This window comes from Suncus etruscus, chromosome 16 (assembly GCF_024139225.1).
Source record: "Suncus etruscus isolate mSunEtr1 chromosome 16, mSunEtr1.pri.cur, whole genome shotgun sequence".
Lineage (NCBI taxonomy): Eukaryota > Metazoa > Chordata > Mammalia > Eulipotyphla > Soricidae > Suncus > Suncus etruscus.
This window is the reverse complement of record NC_064863.1, coordinates 46717914-46740186: the sequence shown is the minus strand read 5'-3', so window position 1 is coordinate 46740186 and position 22273 is coordinate 46717914. Positions and strand designations below refer to the sequence as shown.

At 39.3% G+C, this 22273-nt stretch overlaps 1 protein-coding gene across 2 annotated transcripts in view; it reads right to left on the bottom strand.

The window, feature by feature from the left end:
* The window catches only part of CRACD (capping protein inhibiting regulator of actin dynamics), a 257979-nt gene that overhangs the window by 165460 nt on the left and 70246 nt on the right, over positions 1-22273 (bottom strand). The window lies entirely within an intron of this gene.

The window sequence follows — 22273 nt, the reverse complement described above, 5'->3', positions numbered from 1 at the left end:
GCATAGTCTAATAACAGAGTCAAGAACTGGAGACAGGGGCCCGGAGAGATAGCCCAGCGGCATTTGCCTTGCAAGCAGCTGATCCAGGACCAAAGGTGGTTGGTTCGAATCCCGGTGTCCCATATGGTCCCCCGTGCCTGCCAGGAGCTATTTCTGAGCAGACAGCCAGGAGTATCCCCTGAGCACCGCCGGGTGTGGCCCAAAAACCAAAAAAAAAAAAAAAAAAAAAGAACTGGAGACGGAACTGGGCCAGCTAGCAAGGTCATGCAAGACAAGCATCCTACCCACTATACTATAGCTCCAGCCCAGTATTTTTATATTTTGAAAAATAATTTCTGATTAAAATACACATAAAAAGAAAAAAAGAATGATCTCTCAATACTTCTTGGTGTGGCCCCAAAGTTCCATAAGTAACAAAAAATTAGCTATCAAAACACTAAAACCCTTTTAAGCCATGAGATAGCTGAAATATCAAAATAGAGGACTACTTAAGCAATGATTTGCATGGTAAGTGAAATAGATGTCTATTAGGTTTCCAGAATAAATGAATTAATTTTAGAAGAATTCCAGTATGTTATTTTTTTGTATTTTAACATTTACAGTCAAGAATGGGTCCAGAGGGGCCGGAGAGATAGCACAGCAGCGTTTGACTTGCAAGCAGCCGATCCAGGACCAAAGGTGGTTGGTTCGAATCCCGGTGTCCCATATGGTCCCCCGTGCCTGCCAGGAGCTATTTCTGAGCAGACAGCCAGGAGTAACCCCTGAGCACCGCCGGGTGTGGCCCAAAAACCGAAAAAAAAAAAAAAAAAAAAAAAAAAAGGAATGGGTCCAGAGTCTAGACAACATAGTGCCTAGAAGATTGGGAAAGCGACTGCAGAGGTTACTCAGCTTCCTTGCTGACAGCACTTGGCCAGGGTGAACTTGTTTAGAGAGACTGTGTAATTCACCAGTTTTCTGTCTCAATAACCTTTAGATTTTGTTTGTTTTTCCTCCTCCTTGAATACTAAGAATAACCTTTTCTTTCTTTTCATAATGCCATAATAAAAAAACTTTTACAAGGATTTTTTCCCCAGCAGGGAGAGCTAAAACCACAGTGTTTTAGTAATAGTAATATAGGAAAAGTAATAGCAATAGCAATAATGTATATTATACATAATATCCATCAATGCAATTACTGGTGTCTAAGGGAGTCATTTCCCAGATCTTGGAATGGACATGAAAAAAAAAAAGTCCACTTTTTGCCAGGCAGAAAATCAAGAAAGTATTTAAAGGAAAGGGGACACGCCAGAGATATAGTACAGTGGTTATGGTTCTTGCCTTGCATGTAGCCAAACCCAGCTCTTTAACAAAGAATATGGTTCCCTGAGCATACCTCTAATTCCTGACAGAGAGCCAGGAGTAAATCTTGAATACCATCAGGCATGCCCCACCACCCCCAAAAGGAGAAGGAAGCAAGATTGTAAGCTTGTGTTTTCCTGGAGTTCACCAAACAGTGCTGACAAAGAAGCTATGATCAGAGACTTATGCTGAAATAGTTCTCTAGCAGTAAGAAAATTTAGAATTTAGCCACGATTGACAGAGCTGGTTGACAACTATGCCAGCTCCATGACATTATGCTGATGAATGTGGTCTTTGGCTGCCATCCTCTGAGCCAGATCTGCCCTCTCTGTGTTGACAAGTTACCGGAAGAGGTGACAGCCAACCATAAAGAGAAAGCATTATTCTCCCTTAAAACAAGTCAGGTAGACAACTGTGAGTTTAAACAGAGATTTACTATCTTCCTACATAATGCTCACAAAGAGCTGTTAATTGAGATGAAATTATTGTAAATACTCAAGATCTCCCCTTTTTTGGTTACATGCAGAGCATAAGCAAGGTTGACCTTTTCCTAGCAAGGCAAGAACTTCCTGGGTGATCTTTGTTATTTATTTCAGTTTATAAATAAGGTTTTTTTTTTTTTTTTTTTTGGTTTTTGGGCCATACCCGGCGGTGCTCAGGGGTTACTCCTGGCTGTCTGCTCAGAAATAGCTCCTGGCAGGCACGGGGGACCAAATGGACACCGGGATTCGAACCAACCACCTTAGGTCCTGGATCGGTTGCTTGCAAGGCAAACGCCGCTGTGCTATCTCTCCGGGCCCAAATACGTTTTTTTTTAATGTTAATATATTTATACGATTTTCTGTAAGGGCCAAGAGACTTTCAGGCAAATTGAAAGAACACCAAATCAGGCTACTTATTTATTTATTTTTTAAATTGCACCAAAATAATCCAAATATTGGGCCGGAGAGATAGCACAGTGGCAGGGCGTTTGCCTTGATGCAGCCAATCCAGAACGGATGGTGGTTCGAATCCCGACATCCCATATGGTTCTCTGTGCCTGCCAGGAGTGATTTCTGAGTGCAGAGCCAGGAGTAATTCCTTTGGGTCAGGGTGTGACCCAAAAAAAACAAACAAAAAAAGAATACAAAATGATCTAAATATTGTAAAGGATATTTTATGAACTTTGTAAATCATTATACTTTAATAGAATTTCTTTAATTAAAAATATAGACTCTTGGGGCCAGAAAGATAACACAGCAGTAAGGCATTTGCCTTTTATACAGGACAGTGGTTCGAATCCCGGCATCCCATATGGTCCTATGAGCCTTCCAGGGGTGATTTCTGAGCATAGAGCCAGGAGTAACCCCTGAGCGCTGCTGGGTGTGACCCAAAAACCAAACCAAACTAAAACAAAACAAAAAAATATATACTCTTGGGGCCGGAGGGGTGGTGTAGGGCATAAGGCCTTAGGCACATTAGCCTAGGATGGACCGTAGTTCGATCCCCTGGTGTTCCATATGATACCCCAAGCCAGGGGCAATTTCTTAGTGCATAGCCAGGAGTAACCTCTGAGCGTCATCGGGTGTGGCCCAAAAATCAAAATAAAATAAAATAAAATAAATATATATATACACTTCCAGTTGTGGTCTGGATGATCTTTGGAACTGCCCAAACATCAAATTCTCACACCCCAGCACAAAATAGACTGTGCACATGGCTAAAAATCTACCACGGCAGGTCCCATGGGGGCCCTAAGCATCACTAGGGAAGCAGCCCACAATAAATCCCAATAAACTATAGCAATCATAAGTCCTTTCAAACAAAACATTACTAAAACTGCACTTAAAAAAATAACTTCATTTTTACTGTGAGGCCTCTATTTTTGTCCCTATTAGCAGAATAGAACTGAGCTCAGAGCCTGTTTCTAGGTCTCACATTTAACAAGGCATGAAATGGGGCCTCCTGTGCTCCTTCTAAGGTACCTGAGATGTGCTAGTTACAAACTCAGCATAGGGAACCAACTACAACTTCCCAGCGGAGGAGCCATTGCACTGTAGGTGAACAAGAGAGGAAGGAAGGGACGGAGAGAGGTAATCAGCTATAATCTCAGAGAGTGGGGTTAGATGGTGTCACTCTCATATTTGCATGCAGGAGTTCAGGAGTTTGATCTCTGGCACCATTCCACATCTCAGTGCAATCTCCTGTCCCTCCTGCCACAATCCATTGTGCAACTACCACTTTACTGCATGGCAACAACAGAATATCATCTGTATAGCATACATAATTCCTCTGTCGATAAAATATTTATAGAGATAAGCAAATGTTAAAAATATTCAGAAATCTCATTTACATGAGGTTGAGATAAGAAAAGTGCATTCTTAGGCATTTCTACACTCAGAGCATGCTACAGAATCCAACCCAACTGAGACCTGACTTGCATAGTTGATAAAAAGTGATGACGCTTTGCTGCCCCAGAAGGAAGAAGGGCTCCTTTTTTACCTAGCAACAGCTTAACAATGGGAGAATGCCTAGCTCAGCAAATAAAACTTCTATGTTTTCAACTCTCAATTTCCTCCAGTGAACTTTGTTGGCAATAGCCCCATTTGGCAATAGAAAAGACCAGGTGTTTTTGGTTTTTTTTTTTTTTGGGGGGGGAGGGTGGGGGGAGGTCTGGGGAAGTGGGCTCCAGCTCCATAAATTGGTTAACTTTTATCTTCCAGGCTCCCATTGTTTCCTTTTTAAACTTTGTCAAGTCAGTTCATCATTTTTGGTGAAAAATTGAAGTTTATCTCTGGCACATCAGATTTAAATAATGTTATTCTTGTTGTTAAATGTTTGGATTTGGATTTTCATAACATTCCACTTATAGCAGAAGTAAAGAAGTTTAAACCATATCTTTGGAGCCAGAGCGATAGCACAGCTGTAGGGCGTTTGACTTGTACCCATCCAAGTCTATGGATTCCGGTTCAATTCTTGGCACCCCATATGGTCCTCTGAGCCTGGCAGGAGTGATTTCTAAGTGCAGAGCCAAGAGTAACTCCTGAACACCACCACTGGGTGTGAACCAACCCCCCAAAAAAGGTAAAAACAAATAACCTCATTCTTACTCTTGATTTTCCTAATTCACAATGACTCTTCTTTCTCTGATTCTGAAAAACAAGTGTTCTGTTCCACCACAATTTTTCATTTGTTCATATACTGATGAACAATACTTTAATCTACCCTTTTGGGCTTGCATGCATGCATGCATCCAACCACTTATGCTTAAGTCTATGGCTTTCTGTTTTTCAGATGAGCTCAGCAAGCTAAGCAAATAGTAGGGATTCATCCAGTTTCGTTTTTGCTGGACTTGCATTATGAAAAAAAGCAAGAAAATTTAGGATATTGTCAATAACTCCCAAGAGAGTTATTGTTAGAATGGGCCATAGACTCAATTGAGATGGGATAAAAATGAGGTTGGGAGAGTTGAGAGATGAGGAGGCAGTGAATTATTTGAAGAAATAGCTCTATGAAATGCTGACCAGGCTTGTAGGATAAGTTTTTATTTATCTTTCATTATTTGAAACTATAAGTACATGTTTTAAAACAACAGAAATGTTTCTGTGCAAGACAGCCTATATAATATAGGATATTTATTGGGAATAAATATATTCCCAATAAATAAATAAATAAATATATTCCTCTATTGGAATAGATAAATAAATAAATATATTCCTCTATTGGGAATAAATATAAATTCAATAGTAGAGGAAAATTCCATCATTCATAATTAAGGAAAGTTTTTTAATGTGTATAATTGTGCAAAATTTCAGAGACTGACATTATTTTCAAAATATTTATTGACTTATGATAAACAAACTTAATTTATTGAATTGTCATGATACACAAACGTACAAATTGTTTATGATTGAGATTCACTTGTACAAAGTTTGAGCACTAATCCTTCACCATTTTCCACTTTCCTCTACCAATGTCCTTGGTTTCTCTCTCACACCTCAATCTGCCTCTATGGCAGATATTTTTTATTTTTCCTTTCAGGTCAGGCATCATGGTTTGCAATGTTGCTACTGAAGGGGTACCATACATATCACCTTACTTCATTTCAGCACCCAATTCTTGTCAAAAAGTGAACATTTCCAACTAACATTGTCATAATGGTCCCTTCTCTGACCTACCTGCCCTTCCCACATTGTGACAAGCTTTCTACTAGGGAACAGTCTTTCTGGCATTTCTTTCTATTGTCCTTGGGTATTATTCTTCTACAATGTTTTTATATTCCATAAATGAGTACAATCATACAATGTCTGTTATGATCTTTCTGACACAGCATGATACTCTCCATATTCTTCCATGTATCAGCAAATTTTATTACTTCATTTTTTTAAATAGTTGTGTAGTATTCTGTTATATAGATTTACCACAGCTTCTTTACTCAGTCATTCCTGGATGTTTGAGTTGTTTCCAGATTTGGGCTAGTGTGAGTAGTGCTGCAATGAACAGAGGAGTGCAGATGTCTTTTCATTGTGTCTTGGGGCTGTTAGGATATATTCCCAGGAGAAGTTGTTGGGTCATATGAGAAGACAATTCCTAATTTTTTGACTAGGCCCATATTGTTTTCCTAAAGAGCTCAATCAGCAGACATTCCCATGAGCAGTAAATGAGGGTTTCTTTTCCCCCTCATCCATGCCAACACTCAGTATTTTTGTTTTTTGTGATGAACATTTTCCACATTCCTTTTGGCCATTTGGATTTATTCTTTGAAGAAGTTTCTTTTTGTTTGTTGGTTTTGGTTGAGGGTCACATTGGCGATGCTCAGGTATTACTCCTGGCTCTGCACTCAGAGATCACTGCTGGCAGACTCAGGGAACCATATAGGATGCTGGGGATCAAACCCAGGTCAGCCATATGCAAGGTAAATGCCTGACTTGCTATACTATCATTCCAGACCCTGAAAAAGTTTCTATTTACCTCTTCTCTCCATTTTTTGATGAAATTAGATTTTTTTAAAAGTTCTACCAGTGTTTTATTTATCTTGGATTAATAACACTTTATCAAATAAACAATTTGGTAAATTTCCCAGTCTGTGGGCTGCCTTTGTTTTCTGGTCTTCATTTCCTTTGAGGTGCAGAAGCTTCATAATTTAATATAGTCCCATTTATTTATCTTTGCTTACACATGCTTGGTCAGTGATGTTGTATCATTAAAGATGCCTCTAGTTTCAAGGTCATGAAATGATCTACCTATGTTTTCTTGAATGAATTTATTTATCCAGGTCTGATATCAAAATCTTTATTCCATTTTGATTTGACTTTTGTACCATTCAATTACTTTTTAATCCATTTTGATTTGACTTTTGGTGTCAGGAAGAGATTTAAGTTTTTTTGTTTGTTTTGGTTTTTGGGTCACACCTGGCAGCGCCCAGGGGTTAATCCTGGCTCTACACTCAGAAATCGCTTCTGGCAGGCACGGGGGACTCTATGGGATGCCGGGATTCGAACTACCATCCTTCTGCATGCAAGGCAAATGCCCTACCTCCATGCTATCTCTCCGGCCCTAAGATTTAAGTTTTCTTGCATGTGGCCAACCAGTTTCCTCAATACCACTTGTTGAAGAGGAAGACTGATGTTATTAAAACAACACAAAGGCAAGGACTAACTACAGAAATTCCAATAAGCGCTTCCTAATAACTTTGTAGTACTTATTAGACAATGTGTCAGACCCAAATCACTCAGGATCTCTATTGTGATCCAGAGAAAAGATGAATGCAAATTTATTGCCTTGCATCCCACCTACCCCAGTTCAAATCCCCAGCACCATAATATGCCCCCTAAGCAGCACTGGGTGTAGCCCAATTGTCCAAATATAAATAAATAAAAAAGCAAGGTTAATGAATAGAAGTAAAGCCTAAAAGATTTACAGACTTCCAGACCTCTCTTAAATAAACTTTGGAAAGATTGGGAGATAGCTCAAGTGAAGGTAGGCTTCATGCAAAGACTTCCCATTAAAGTCAGAGATGGAGAGATAGTACAGTGGGTACTTGCCTTGCATTTGGCCAACCTAGGTTTGATCCCTGGCATCCCATATGGTCCCCTGAACATTGTCAGGCATGATTCCTGGGTGCAGAGTCAGATGTACACTCTGAACATTGCCAGATGTAGTCCTCAAAACATAGATAACTAAATAAATAAAGTCCAGAGTTAAAGGAGGGCTTATGCAAAACATTACACCATTCTTATATAAAAATATCAAAATATCTGACATAACAATCTTTTTTAAATAAATTGATGATGGGCACATACCAGGTACTGTTATGGTTCACATTTGATTGTGGCTTAATTAATACAGAGAGCAGCACTAAAATCTATATATTAAAGCTACACTCTTTTTTTCAAATTATATTCTTTAAAATGTTACTTGTGGGCCAGAGAGATAATATAGGAACTGAAGAGACTGGTCAATAGACTGAACATATGATTTGCATGCAAGAGATCTGGGGTTTGATCCCACACTGCATGGACCACTGAATACTTTTCATAAGTAGCTTCCAAGTACCACTAGCTATGACCCAAAACCCCCCCAAAATATGAGGTGAACTGCAGGCTGAGAGACAGTGCAGCAGGTAAAGCTCTTGCCTTGTACACAGCAGATCTGGGTTTGATTTCAGCAGCACATATGGTCCCCCAAGCATCTCCAAAAGCAATTTCTTTTTTTTTTTCTTTTTTTGGTTTTTGGGCCACACCTGGGGACACTCAGGGGTTACTCCTAGCTATGCGCTCAGAAATCGCTCTTGGCTTGGGGGACTATATGGGACACCGGGGGATTGACCGCAGTCTGTCCTAGGCTAGTGTGGGCAAGGCAGACACCTTACTGTTTGCACCACCACTCTGGCCCCTCCAGGAGCAAATTCTGAAAGAAAAGCCAGGAATAAGTCTTGGGTAGGGGTGGCCCAAAAACAACAACTAAAAAAAAGTTGGGTGACATAAAGGAAGCTATTTGACAGCTGCTGAACCTCCAGTGGAAGATACATCAAACTGAGAAGAAAGAAAATTCCTCAATTCAGTAGATCAGCAATACAGCTGACTGTTTTATTCTCTACCATCAACAGGAGTAGATGAGCACATGATTAACCAGTGCCACCAACATAAAAATGCCTCTCTTGCCTTTATTTCACTAGCAAACAACCCATATAAGCTGATTTATCTTTGGAGTGTTAGTGCAATTAAGTCATGATTAATTATTTCTAGACTCTTCTCCAAAGGACTATTTTTGCATCCCTTATACAATATTTATTCTAACTGGCTATAGTATCAATCAGTTCAGTTTAATCTTTATGTGCATTTATCTAGATCAGCTTTTTAACTTTCTGCTGTTTATTTTTAGGTAGATTGTGAATTAAACAAGACGGGAGTCATATTTTTTTAACCACAGCACTTCTACTGGCACAAAGTTTGACGGAGAAAAGCATGCTATGAATATATTTGTTGAATTAAAATATATTTATCTTACATTACATTAATAGCTAAACTTAATAAATATGTATTTGTTAATTGACTAATTGATAGGAGATGAGAAATGAAAGGTGAATTTAAAATAAAAGTGCCATCTTAATAAATACCAGACTAACTACAACCAAAATAGTATTAACAATAAATATGCAGTTCTTTTGAGGATGATTTTGAGATAAAAATTTATTTTTGCTCACACATTGATTCTTTACTTTTACTTTGTACTTTGTATTTTTCATATCTATAAATTACAGCTCTATTGTAACCTAGCATACTCAATACAAAGGCTAAAATTCAGTTTGATTCATTACTGATTGCTCTTGTTCTAAATGACCATTTCGAGTGAAAAATTCACATAGTAGGAATAAAGAACTCTTAGAACAAGCATTGTGTGCATGCCAATGAGTTCTAAAGCATTATTCAGCAAGAAAATATGACCTACAAGGGCAACCAGATGTCTGACAGCATACTCTGTGTTAAGGCTCTGGCAAGATGGGCCAACTATTCAAGTGCTTTTTGTACAGGGCCAAGGGCAATAGGTGGACCTTGGTCTCACAGACTCTTCTTGACTTTATTCCAATAATTCAGTGGCATTCCAGCATGGTTTTGTCTTGAATGCTCAGATTTGGATTTATTATGAACTGACTGTAAGGGAAGAAAAAAATTTAAGGAAGTACTGCAATACTTAAGTATCTGTTTAATAAGTGACTACTGATTTCCAATCTTATGAAAGACCTTTGGGGAAAAGGTATCCATCTCCCCAGAAACCTTTATAGTGTGTCTGACTTCTACTGAAATCATTGCAGAACAACATGAAGTAGAATATAAGCAAAGATGAAACTCACAGAGTAAAGTCTATTTGCAATGAAACACTTTCTTTTTTTCCTTTTTTTATTTATATCTTTATATAAACACCTTGATTACAAACATGATTGTAGTTGGGCTTCAGTCATGTAAAGAACACCCTTCTTCACCAGAGCAACATTCACATCACCATGCAATGAAATACTTTCAAGAGTCCATGTTGATCTCCCTCAACCAGGTTAACATTTCCTTGAGAAACCTAGATCACATAATTTAGATTCTGGCTTCTGAGTGAGCCCCACATTTAGAAGAATCCCTGAAACTGCTGCAATCACTAAGACTCAGGAAAGGATATCCCACAATGATACAAACCCAACAGAGCCTTCTGGTCACCAGCAAATTGCTGCTTCACCAGGGCCTCTGGGATGATGTCAGCAATCTACACTAGTTCTTCAGTGCAGTAGCAGCCTATTTGGACTACATGAAGTAATTCCTGGGACCCCAGTATATTCATATGAGCAACAAGAATCGTCTGAATTCCAGACTGAATAACTGCATATATTATCATTTCATGTAAAGATAATGTCATGTTCCAAATGTATTTATTACCAGTCATTTTAAAAGAATAGAATTCAAGATTATTTCTTCCATACTGTCATCTATGGATTCTTTGAGAAATTTAAAGACAAATATCCCCATCTCCCAAAATTAGGTGAGAATTAAGGAAAGAACCACAAATACAAAGCGGAAGTAGGTATATAGTGGTTGGGGTTGGGAAGTACCAGGTAAGGCTTTTCAGATAAAAATCAAGTGGAAAACAGAAGCAGTCAGGCAGGGATAAAGGTGCTTGCCTTACAAGTGGCTGACCCAAGTTCAACCCCAGAGTCATTTATGTTTCCATGATCACTGCCAAAGGTCTCGCTTGAAAAAAGGGACAGAAATAGCCCCTAAGTACAACCAGGTATGACCCAAACTACCAATCTCTCCACCCAAAAAATGAAGAAAGATAATCCAAAATCTTAGCTCTTTCTCTAAGAAGCTTTTAGTTTGGGGCCAGAGACATAGCACAGGGTGATTAAGACTTTTTGCCTTGCATTGCAGTCAACCCTTGTTCAGTCCTCAGCACCATATATGGTTCCCAAGAATTTCCAGAAATAATCTTTGAGCACAAATCCAGGAGGAAGCACTGAGCACTGTTAAGAGCTGTCCGAAAACAACAAAAATAGAAGCAAAAATGAGGTTGACAATAGTCCTGACACAAAAATAATGATTTTTAGATAAAATACTGGAAAGAGTGGAAAATCTTAAGACATTATTTGGCTTGCTTCTTTTTTAAGTGTAAGCCAGAATTTAGGCCTAAAGAATGAGATATAGTTGGTAAGCAAAGAAACAGGAAAAAAAAAAAGGAAGTATGTATAAAAAAATAAGAAAGAACATGACCCATTCAAAGCACTGACAAGATGTCAACTGTTTGATATCTTAGCAGTGAGAGGAAAACAACAGGTTAACAGGTGGAGTTGAAGGCATGGGGTGGGAGAAAGAGGAAAAAGTGGTCTAAACTGAATTCTAAGTGCAATACGAAAACTGAATTTTGGCAAAAGGGTGGGGAGAGAAAAGGTTGAGTCACGCCAATCCTTCCTTTCCCCAAGAAGCTATCCCTGGTTCTATGCTCAGGGGTTACTCTTGGCAGTGCTAGAAATCTAAGTGGGGGCTGGAGTGGTATTACAGTGGTAAAGCATTTGCCTTGCATGTGGCTGACCCGGACAAATGTGGGTTCGATCCCCAGCATCCTTGCTAGGAGTGATTTCTGTGCAGAGCCAGGAGTAACCCCTGAATACTGCTGAGTGGCCCCAACCGCCCCCCAAAAGAAAAAAAGAAATCTAAGTGGGATCAGCTGAATGCAAGGCAAGCACCTTACCTGCAATACTGCTATCTTTTTAGTCCAACAGAGCTTTTAAAACAGAGGAGAAATGTCATCTTTTTAAGAAAGTTGCAGAGTAAGGTGCCAGAGTGGTGGTGCAAATGGTAAGGCAACTGCCTTGCATGTGCCAACCTAGGATGGACTGCAGTTCGATCCCCCAGCATCTCATATGGTCCGTCAAACCAGGAAAAATTTCTTTTTTTTTTTTTTTTTTTGCTTTGTTTTGTGGGCCACATCCGGCGGTGCTCAGGGGTTACTCCTGGCTATCTGCCCAGAAATACCTCCTGGCAGGCTTGGAGGACCATATGGGACGCAGGGATTCGAACCAACCACCTTTGGTCCTGAATCGGCTGCTTGAAAGGCAAACATCGCAGTGCTATCTCTCCGGGCCCAGGAAAAATTTCTGAGCCATAGCCAGAATAGCCAGGAATAACCCCTGAGCATCACCGAATGTGACCCAAAAACAAACAAACAAGACAAAACAAACAAAAAAAGATGCACAATAAGAAATATCTGCTGGGGCCCGGAGAGATAGCACAGCGGCGTTTGCCTTGTAAGCAGCCGATCCAGGACCAAAGGTGGTTAGTTCGAATCCCGGTGTCCCATATGGTCCCCTGTGCTTGCCAGGAGCTATTTCTGAGCAGACAGCCAGGAGTAACCCCTGAGCACCACTGGGTGTGACCCAAAAAACCAAAAACCAAAAAAAAAATATATATATATATCTGCTGGATTTAGGAACAATGAGAAATTTAGTGACCTATCAAAGGCCATGTTATAGCACAAGACAAGAGGGTGAAAAGTCCATTTTGATCCTGGCAAAGCAGCAGAAAACATTGTTAAACTATTATATAATAGATGCTAGCCAAGAGGTGAGTGAAAAATATAAGTGGAATACAAAATCCTTAGATTTTTATGTTGAGTTACCTGGATGTCCTTAATTCCATCAGATAATTATATACCAATAGGTTAGATTGATAGAAACAAATAAATAAAATAGTAATTAACAGAGATCCAATAAGGTTGGACCTTAAAAGATTTTATATCAAGAATAGAATTACTGGGGCCCGGAGAGATAGCACAGTGGCGTTTGCCTTGCAAGCAGCCGATAGAGGACCAAAGGTGGTTGGTTCGAATCCCGGTGTCCCATATGGTCCCCCGTGCCTGCCAGGAGCTATTTCTGAGCAGACAGCCAGGAATAACCCCTGAGCACCGCCGGGTGTGGCCCAAAAACCAAAAAAAAAAAAAAAAAAAAAAAAAAAAAAAGAAAAGAATAGAATAGAATTACTATTTGTTACTCACAAATAGAAAATTAAATTTCTAGAGATACCCTCTTTTTTTACATCTTGCTCTAAACAATTTTCCATCCTAATATATTATCCGTAGTCATTGGAAAAGCAAGATTTTCCTTTATGGAAAATTATGAAAGACATAATTTGTATGTGTCAACTAACTCACTTAAGAAATCTTGTGCTACTGAAATCAAGACTAGTCTTACAGACTAGCCTATTGTTTAACTCATTCACAGGGGTTCATCAGGAACAGCTCACATAGAAGGTCCCTCAGGACAACCTCCCTAAAGTCCAGGGCAAATGGTTGCATTCTTTTTGTCCTTATGGTACACCATATGCTTCATTCTATCACTTTACAACTTCTTTGTCTCATTCATCCATAGCCCCAATGTCTGGCAACACGCCAGAATGTTCACTGATCTTCAAACTGAGGGATCCCTAAACATCTTCCAGTTGGGACCAGAAAGCCAATATCCACATGGTGGCAGTAGCTCCATAGAACAGCACAGGAAGAAGGAAGTGCAAACTAGAAAATTAGTTTTACAAGCCTCAAAAACTGTGCCAAGTAACAGTAAATCTGTGAACTCCCCCGCTTCCCTTTTCCCCACCAAATGGCCAAATGCACACAACACAAGGCTGAGCTCAGGCAAATGAATGCTTCATCTTTGTCTGATCAGTCTAATGATACTTGTTTTGAGTTTAAGAACAAAGTTTTCTAAGTAGATAAAATAATTAGAGCTATCTAAATTCTTAAAGAAACATTCCCAAATATCTTTGATGAATCTTTCTAAATATAAAGAATAATAAGTTTAATAATTTTATCTTGGGGGCCCTCGTAGAGTAGATAGGACTATTGCCTTGTTTGAGGCTAACGAGTTGGATTCCCAACATTCCATATGGTCCCCTGAACCCGCCAGGAATGATCCCTGAGCAGAGAGCCAGGACTAAGCCCAGAGCATCACTGAGTGTGGCCCCAAAACAAAAATTTTATTTGGGCTATGGAGACCCCCATCCCATGGGCTGAGTACAGATTCTGCGTGTAGAAGGCCCAAGTTCAATCCCCAGCACCACATAAGAGAAAACCCAAACACCAAGCTAGGAGTAGCCTTTGAGCACCACGTATATATGGCCCAAACACTGAAACAGTAACAACACCTCATTCTGTTGATTCAAACAAGATAAATCAGTAGTACTTTATTACTTATTTTAAAATATTTTAGTCATTGACCACTTATGTCCACATTAGAGTCTGATTTTAAAATTATATATAAAATGTTACATAAGAGTCATAGAAACTTATGGAGTATTTCAATGTTTTCTCAATCCATTTCATAAAACTTAAAATGGATACACCACCTTCAGAAAAGAATTTTCAGTTTGACTGCATCTTCAAACATTCAAAAGTGAAATCATCACCTTTTCAAGTAGCATTTACAGAGATGGAGAGATAGAAGAGCAGGTAGCACATTTTCCTTCCACAAGGTTGACCTGGGTTTGATTGGTGGCACACCCTGAAGTCCCTTGAGCCTACCAGGAAAGATATCTGAGCACAGAGCTAGTGCCACCCTGAGTGCCACCCAATATGACCCAAAACAAACAAGCACAAAGCAAAAGGAAGCATTTATAGTGTTAGGATGAAGGAATTGCCCAGCAAACAAATTATGAGACCAGGCATCTGACTAGAGACTTAACAGAATTATCAGTGACTAAGGATTCTTTCAGACAAGAGGAGTGAACCAGGATTTCTGCTCCATCCTGATAAAAGCTCTGGACCTGTGTTCTCAATGGGCCCAAGGTCACACTTTACCGAGCACATCATTCCCTTATGAAAAGCAGTAAATGGAGACATCTGTCATTTTATAGACTCTCATTCTAATCAGTCTTGGTTAAAATCACTCCCTGGTTAGCCTGTATTTTAAGTGGCCTTCTATTATTGTTTAACTCTCAGTCCCCTCCACAGTACAATACACTCTACATAGACCATAGACCACACACACATGCACACACACACACACATGCACACACACACACAGAGGCACACTATGGCTATTTAATGATACTGTAAGATAGGACAGAGTGACCCCTTCATTTTATTCTAGGGCTGCCTATACATCAATCGATCTCTTCAGTGACAGGCAGATACTTGAGAAAAAAACAGTAGTAAGTAACATTCCCATCTCCCACCCATTGTGTTACCAAGGACAATGTAAGGGAAGTGTCCCTGTGTGCAAAACCCTTTTCAGTGTGTAGCCTAGGAGTGGCGAGTGACTCCCTGCAGGGGAGGCTGAGATTTAATGAGGCTTTCCAGAGCTCAAATTCTAACAGTGGTGTGCAGAATTACAGTTTCTGCAAAGAGCCACACATTAATCCTAAAGAAGAGCAAATGACTCAGTGACAATGAAAATACACTAATAGAAGCTACCTGCTGACCTGTGATAGTATATTCTAGAGCTAACCAGCATGCCCAGCCCAGATACTGACCTTACATCATGTGTACAGCAGAGATATTTCACAGGCACAGGTAAAAAAGATCCATAGTATAAACTTACTTCCCAAAATATCACATGTGGGCTCTGTTTCTGAAAATATTAGCCACTTTTCATATTAAAATTGGGCAGGTGGGCAAAGCAAGAACAAGGTATTCTGAAAAAAATCTCAATCCCAAAGAAAGCCAATTTTTGCCAAACCAAAAATTTAGGTGCCCTGTTTCTATGAATTTTTGTTCTTGCAATAAAAATCCATTCATCCCTACTGAAAAGGCTTTTAGAAAACTGAGGGGTGAGGCCGGAGAGATAGCATGGAGGTAAGGTGTTTGCCTTTCATGCAGAAGGTCATCAGTTTGAATCCCGGCGTCCCATATGGTCCCTCGTGCCTGCCAGGAGCAATTTTTTAGCAAGGAGCCAGGAGTATCCCCTGAGCACTGCTGGGTGTGACCCAAAAACCACACACACACACACACACACACACACACACAAAAAGGCAAAACAGAAAACTGGGGGGTGGTGAGGGGTGTATGTTGATGTGGCCACTGTGAAAAACAGTATGGGAGCTGTTCAAAAAATGAAAATAAAATGACCATATGATCCAGCATTTCCACTTCTGGGAATTTATACAAACAATACAAAACATCAGCCCAAAAGGAAGCCAATAACACTGCAGCATTAATTACAATGACCAAGATATAATACAACCAAAGTGTTCATCAATGGATGAATAAAGAAATGTAGTTGGTTTATTTTTTTTTTTTTTGGTCACACCTGGCAGTGCTCAGGGGTTACTTTAGGGTGCCAGGGATGGAACCCAGGTCAGCCGTGTTCAAGGCGAGTTCTTTATATACTGTACTATCTCTCCAGACCCAGAAAATGTAGTATTTATAACACAATAAACCATTGTTTATCCACCAAAATAATAAAAGTTTGACATTTGCAGCAGCAGGGATGGACCTGGAAGGCATTATGCTAAATGAAATAAGTCAGACAGAAAAACACATTATGATCTCACTTACATGAACGATTAAAACAAAACATGGACACAGACTGCAAACTGGTAGTTGCCAGAGGCAGGGATTGGAGGGGTTGACAAAATGGATGAAAGTAGTCAAAATGTACAAGCTTGCAGTTATGAAATTAAGAGTCATGGAGACTTAATGTATTGCCTGGGGACTAACATTATACTGCTGTATATCTAAAAGTTTCTAAGATGCTTCCAACATAAAAAAATGTAACTGATTAGTTAATATATATTGACTAGACTTAGTGTGGTGATCATTTCATGAAACATACCACTCTATTGTATGCAAGAAACAATCATAATGCTACATGTAAGTCAATATTTTTATGCTTTGTTTTGTTTTTGGGGTCACACCCGGCAGTGCTCAGGGGTTACTCCTGGTCCCACCCTCAGAAATCGCTCCTGGCAGGCTCGGGGGACCATATGGGATTCTGGGATTCGAACCAATGACCTTCTACATGAAAGGCAAACGCCTTCCTCCATGCTATCTCTCCGGCCCCCATAAGTCAATATTTTTAAAAAAGACTTCTGAAACAAGACTAAGCTTCTGGTCTTTCTGGGAGTACAAAACCTTAAGGAAGTCCTGTAAACTTCACCAATTCACACTCCTTGCAAATTTAGTGGCAGTCAAGCTTAAAACATAAACTGATATTACAAGTTTTCTTATAAAACTGATGGGGGCAGTGGCGCATCGGTAAGGCATTAGCTTTGCACGTGGCTAACCTAGGACGGACCACACTTTGATCCCCCTGTGTCCCATATGGTCCCTAAAGCCAGGAGCGATTTCTGAGCGCATAGTCAGGAGTAACTCCTGAGCATCACCGGGTGTGGTCCAAAAAGCAAAAAAACAAACAAACAAACTAAAAACTAGGGGTGGGCAGAGTGAAAGTGCAGGGAGTGGGTGGGGAGTTTGCCCTGCATGCATCTGACCAGGATGCGATCACTGAAACCACATAAGCCCTACAAGATGTGGCCCAAAGCTGAACAAAATAATCTCAGAGAATGGGATGCAGCTCAGTGGTAAAGATGAGAACTTTTGGATTCAATTCTAAGTCCTGGGGGAAAAAATGAACTTAAAAGTTTTAGGTCCTTGGCTGGATAGATAGCGTGGAGGTAAGGTGTTTGCCTTGCATGCAGAAGGTTGGTGGTTCGAATCCCAGCATCCCATATGGTCCCCAGAGTCTTTCAGGATCGATTTCTGAGCATAGAGCCAGGAGTAACCCCTGAGCACTGTTGGGTGTGACCCAAAAACCAAAAAAGTTCAAGGTCTTGATCAAGTATATAAAAATTTTGTGTATGAGCTATTTTTTAGGGTTAAAATGAATTTTCATCAATTTTTAAAAATGGACTGAAATTCAAGACTGGAAAAGAAACACTGGTTAAAATTATTTCTGCATGACCAGAGATGGGGTACATGAGTTAAGCACTAACCTCATGTGCAACTGACTGTGGTTCAACCCCTGGCGCCACATGGGGTGCCCTGAGCCCTTCAGGAGTGATCCCAGAGAGCAGAGCCAGGAATAGGCACTGAATATTGTCAGGTATAGTCCACCCATCTACTCATCCTAGATTTTAAGAATAAATGAACGTTCAAATTAATATTCTGATAAATGGTATTCTGGTCATGAAGATTAATTTCATTAAACATTTGTAACCTCGGGAGTTTTCAAAGAATCCAAAGCACTACAGTTTATATATATAAATATACATATAATGTATGTATGTATGTATGCAAATCACTTGATAATTATTTGAGGATACAGAAGGCATTCTGGTACTTAAGACACTTTATTAGTAGTGTGAATCTAAAACATAAACTCAGGCTCTACATTGGACACTGAGATTATCAAGCCAATTCTTTCCATGTTGAGATGGTTTGGCAGTGTCCAATGGTTCTCCTTGTGGATATCAGAGTCCATACAGTTTTAGTTCCTCTTTGGTGGCTTCCAGAAATACAAAAACAACCGCTTACCCAAAAGGTAAAGTAAGAAAGATAACACACAAAATTCAATAGGACAAATGATTGTGTTTTTCAAGAAATGAGAGAGATGCTAATAGCTTAAAAGATCTTAAGAGCTGTAAAGATAGTATGGGGATTAAAGTATTTGCTTTACATGTGGTCCAACTTCTGTTTGATCTCCAGTACCCTATATATTTCCATAGACCTCACCAGGAGTAACCCCTGAACACAGAGAGCCTGGAATAATTCTGAGCACTGCAGGTGTGGCCCTACCTTACCCAAATAAATAACATAACATAATAAAAGAGACCTAGCAACGAAATGAAATGTAAAGCTATTATTTGGATCTTAATTAAAAAGATTAATTCTAAAAATACACCTATGAAATAGGAAGACATAAAATGTAACTAAATTTAGATATTAATTATTTTTAATTTTCAGGTGTGATACTGTGATTGAAATTGCATTTTAGAGAGTCTTTTTCTGAGAAAAACATACTGAAGAATTTATTGATAAAGTAAGATGATTGCAGGAATTTACTTTAAAATAAACCATCAATAGGGCCCGGAGAGATAGCACAGCGGCATTTGCCTTGCAAGCAGCCGATCCAGGACCAAAGGTGGTTGGTTCGAATCCCGGTGTCCCATATGGTCCCCCGTGCCTGCCAGGAGCTATTTCTGAGCAGATAGCCAGGAGTAACTCCTGAGCACCACCGGGTGTGGCCCAAAAACAAACAAACAAACAAAAAAAATAAACCATCAATAAATAACAGCACCTGAGGCTGGGATGGAAGGTGACAGGGGATTGTGAGGAAACAAGGTTGCTTCTTTGTTGAAAATTGCAGGATCTGGGAGATGGGTTTTTAAGAGTTCATTACTTTGCACTCTCTATCCTTTACATTATTTAAAGGTTAGCACAAATTATTAGTAGAAATTCATGGTCGTTTAGTCTCTGGATTTATATATAACTGAGTTTATTCAAGTATGTTATTAATTTATCATTATAGTATAATTATATTATTGCATATCATTATTCATGTATTACTATGGTTTTTAGGGACTGCTTTTGAGTGTCACAGAGAATGGTTAATAGGAAGAAACCCGGGACCGGAGAGATAGCATGGAGGTAAGGCGTTTGCCTTTCATGCAGAAAGTCGGTGGTTCAAATCCGGCATCCCATATGGTCCCCTGAGCCTGCCAGGAGCAATTTCTGAGCATTGAGACAGGAGTAACCACTGAGCGCCGCCAGGTGTGACCCAAAAACCAAAAACCAAAAAAAAAAAAAAAAATAGGAAGAAACCCATTTGACTTCTCTATAATTCTATATCCTCATGTGAAAAATGTGAATATTCTATATAAGTATCTAATTCAGTTGTCCTTGTGAAAAGACAGAACCAATGAATAGAAAAGAAGAAACTCAGATGCATGAAAACAACTCCAGCTGGGCAGGATGTCCACCAGCAACTTTGAGAGGGGTCAGGGGTCTGGTTTTTAAGTCAGCACAGATAGTATGTATGTTACAGTTCATACATATTTTAGAAGTTGAATTGTATGAATTAAGGAAATGCATACATATTCATGAGGGAAAATGGCAATAGCATTTGACAGAGGAACATGCAATGAACATACATTGTATAAAAGGAAGACAGCAGAGAAACACTGAAGGTTAAAACATCCACTGGAAATGCCAACTAGTCTATCTTTTTTGGAAAATAATAAGGATATTTCTCAAAAACCTAGAAATTGAGCTCCTATATGATCCAGGAATACCACTCCTGAGGATATACTCTTCGAACCCAAAAACACCATGCAGAAAAGGCCTCTGCACTCCTATGTTCGTTACAGCACTATTTACAATAGCCAGAATTTGGAAATGACCCAAGTACCCAAGAACAGACAAATAGCCAAAGAAACTGTGGTATATCATTTACATGATGGAATACTAAGCAGCCATTAGAAAAAATGAAGTTATAAAATTTGCTTATATAAGGATAAATATATCCTTGATATATATTTATGCTGAGTTAAATGAGTGAGGGGGAGAGGACAAGACATAGAATCATCTCTCTCATTTTGGAATATTAAAAAAATATCCATAGTCAATAGAGATGAGGGTCAGAAGGACCAGTCTATGGTAGTAGCTTGCCACAAAGAGCAGTCAGTGCAGTTAGAGTAGAGAAGGGTCCACTATGAAAATGATAGTTGGGACTGACCCCTCTTGATATGAACTGAGGATAAAGTGATGTGTGGTTTCTTAATTAATAGTGCAAACCACAGTGTCAAAAAGGAGAGAGAGAGGAGAGAAGCAAAATGCCTGCCCCAGAGACAAGTAAGGGTGAATAGATAGGAAGGAAACTGGGGACAGTGGTGGAAGGAAAAGTGCACTGGTGAAGGGTGGTGTACATTCTATGATTGAAACTAGTTATAAACAATTTTGTGACCATAATACTTAAGTAAAGTAATTATTAAATTAAAAAAATACCCACTGCAGAGCAGGGAGATGAAGGTTGAGAAGAATTCTACTGTGTGTTCTTCCCTGGCTGGTCAGGTGCCAGGGGTCCTTATCAGTGCACAAATGTTCTTAAGGTTGCACTTGGGTCCAACCAGAGCCAACAGAATGCAGGGGAGCAGCTTCTCCCTGAGGGAGGTTGTCAAACCTTCCAAACTACAAGGCTCAGGCCAGTATGTTCTACTTCTCCTGAGCCTACAGTTTTACATTTTCAGGAGAAATGAGAAAGTGCAAAGTTACAACAAGCTTTGACATATGGCACCCAGACTCAGAAGTGTCTTTCCTATGAAGAGGCATTCAACAAATGTGAGCTATTACTACTCATTCACTAGTTGGTCATATTAAAACAAAACCTGATTTTTACTCCACTGCCTCTGAAACTCTCATTGAATATCACTTTACTTTGATAGTTATAAAATATTATAACACCATTCAAGAAAAGCTCCTAAAATGTAATGGCTGGGCCACATCTTTGCTTCTAATAATATGAGAAATTATATTCCTTCCTATTGGCAAAAAGAAAATTTAAAAAAAACATCAAGATGCAGAATGGCAAGAAGTCACCCTAGCTACCCTTTCATGAGCTAATTTATTTGAAAACATATTTGATCTTCGAGCAATCCATCATCAACACCCATCTGTGATATAAATTCACACTGCTCTAAGCAAAGCTCGAAAATGCCTATTAGGTTGACTTACCAAGAGCTGTCTCTAATACTGAGGATTTGAAATATAATAAAGCTCAAATTTCAAAAGTAAAGATGACCTGCTGTCTCCTCTGACAGCTTTATTTGAAACTGTTTCTAAGATACAGGAATGAGGTGAAAACAGCAGGCATTTGGGAAATAATGGTGGCAGTGGCTGAACCTATGACAGAAGACAGACTCCTCCTGGGGGTATTCACAATGTATGTTCACCAGTGCAAACCGTGATCAATGGAAATGAGAAAGAGAAATCCCAACAAACAATTCAAGATTTAGTGTATTTCATGTGGAAATGGTCTTCTCAGGTGTTGACAATAAGGCTATAATATCTATGAGAAGGTGTGTGTTGTCTATAAAAGGTATTTATGGGTATGTGGGATGGGGGTGGTGCCAGAACTAAGATACATCCTGGCCATGTCTGGTGAGAATTTTAAAGCATAAACTGATTAAAACGCAGACTTATTTATATTCTCATTATCATGCATTCAAAACAATGTCAGTGATAAAATATTCCTCCCCCAGAGTATTTTAGTCAAAATCCTAAGGAATTCTGCAATGTTGAGCTTTAATAATTACATATATAAGAATCACTTCAGTGCTTATTTAATTTTGCACCACTATAATAAATATATTATATATATTTATATATTATGTATGTTCCATTGTTTTATATGAAAATTGCAAAGAGCATACTACTGCCTCAGGGTTCATTTTTAGAAGTCTGCAGTGTGGTTCAGAATTGTGAGGGTTGG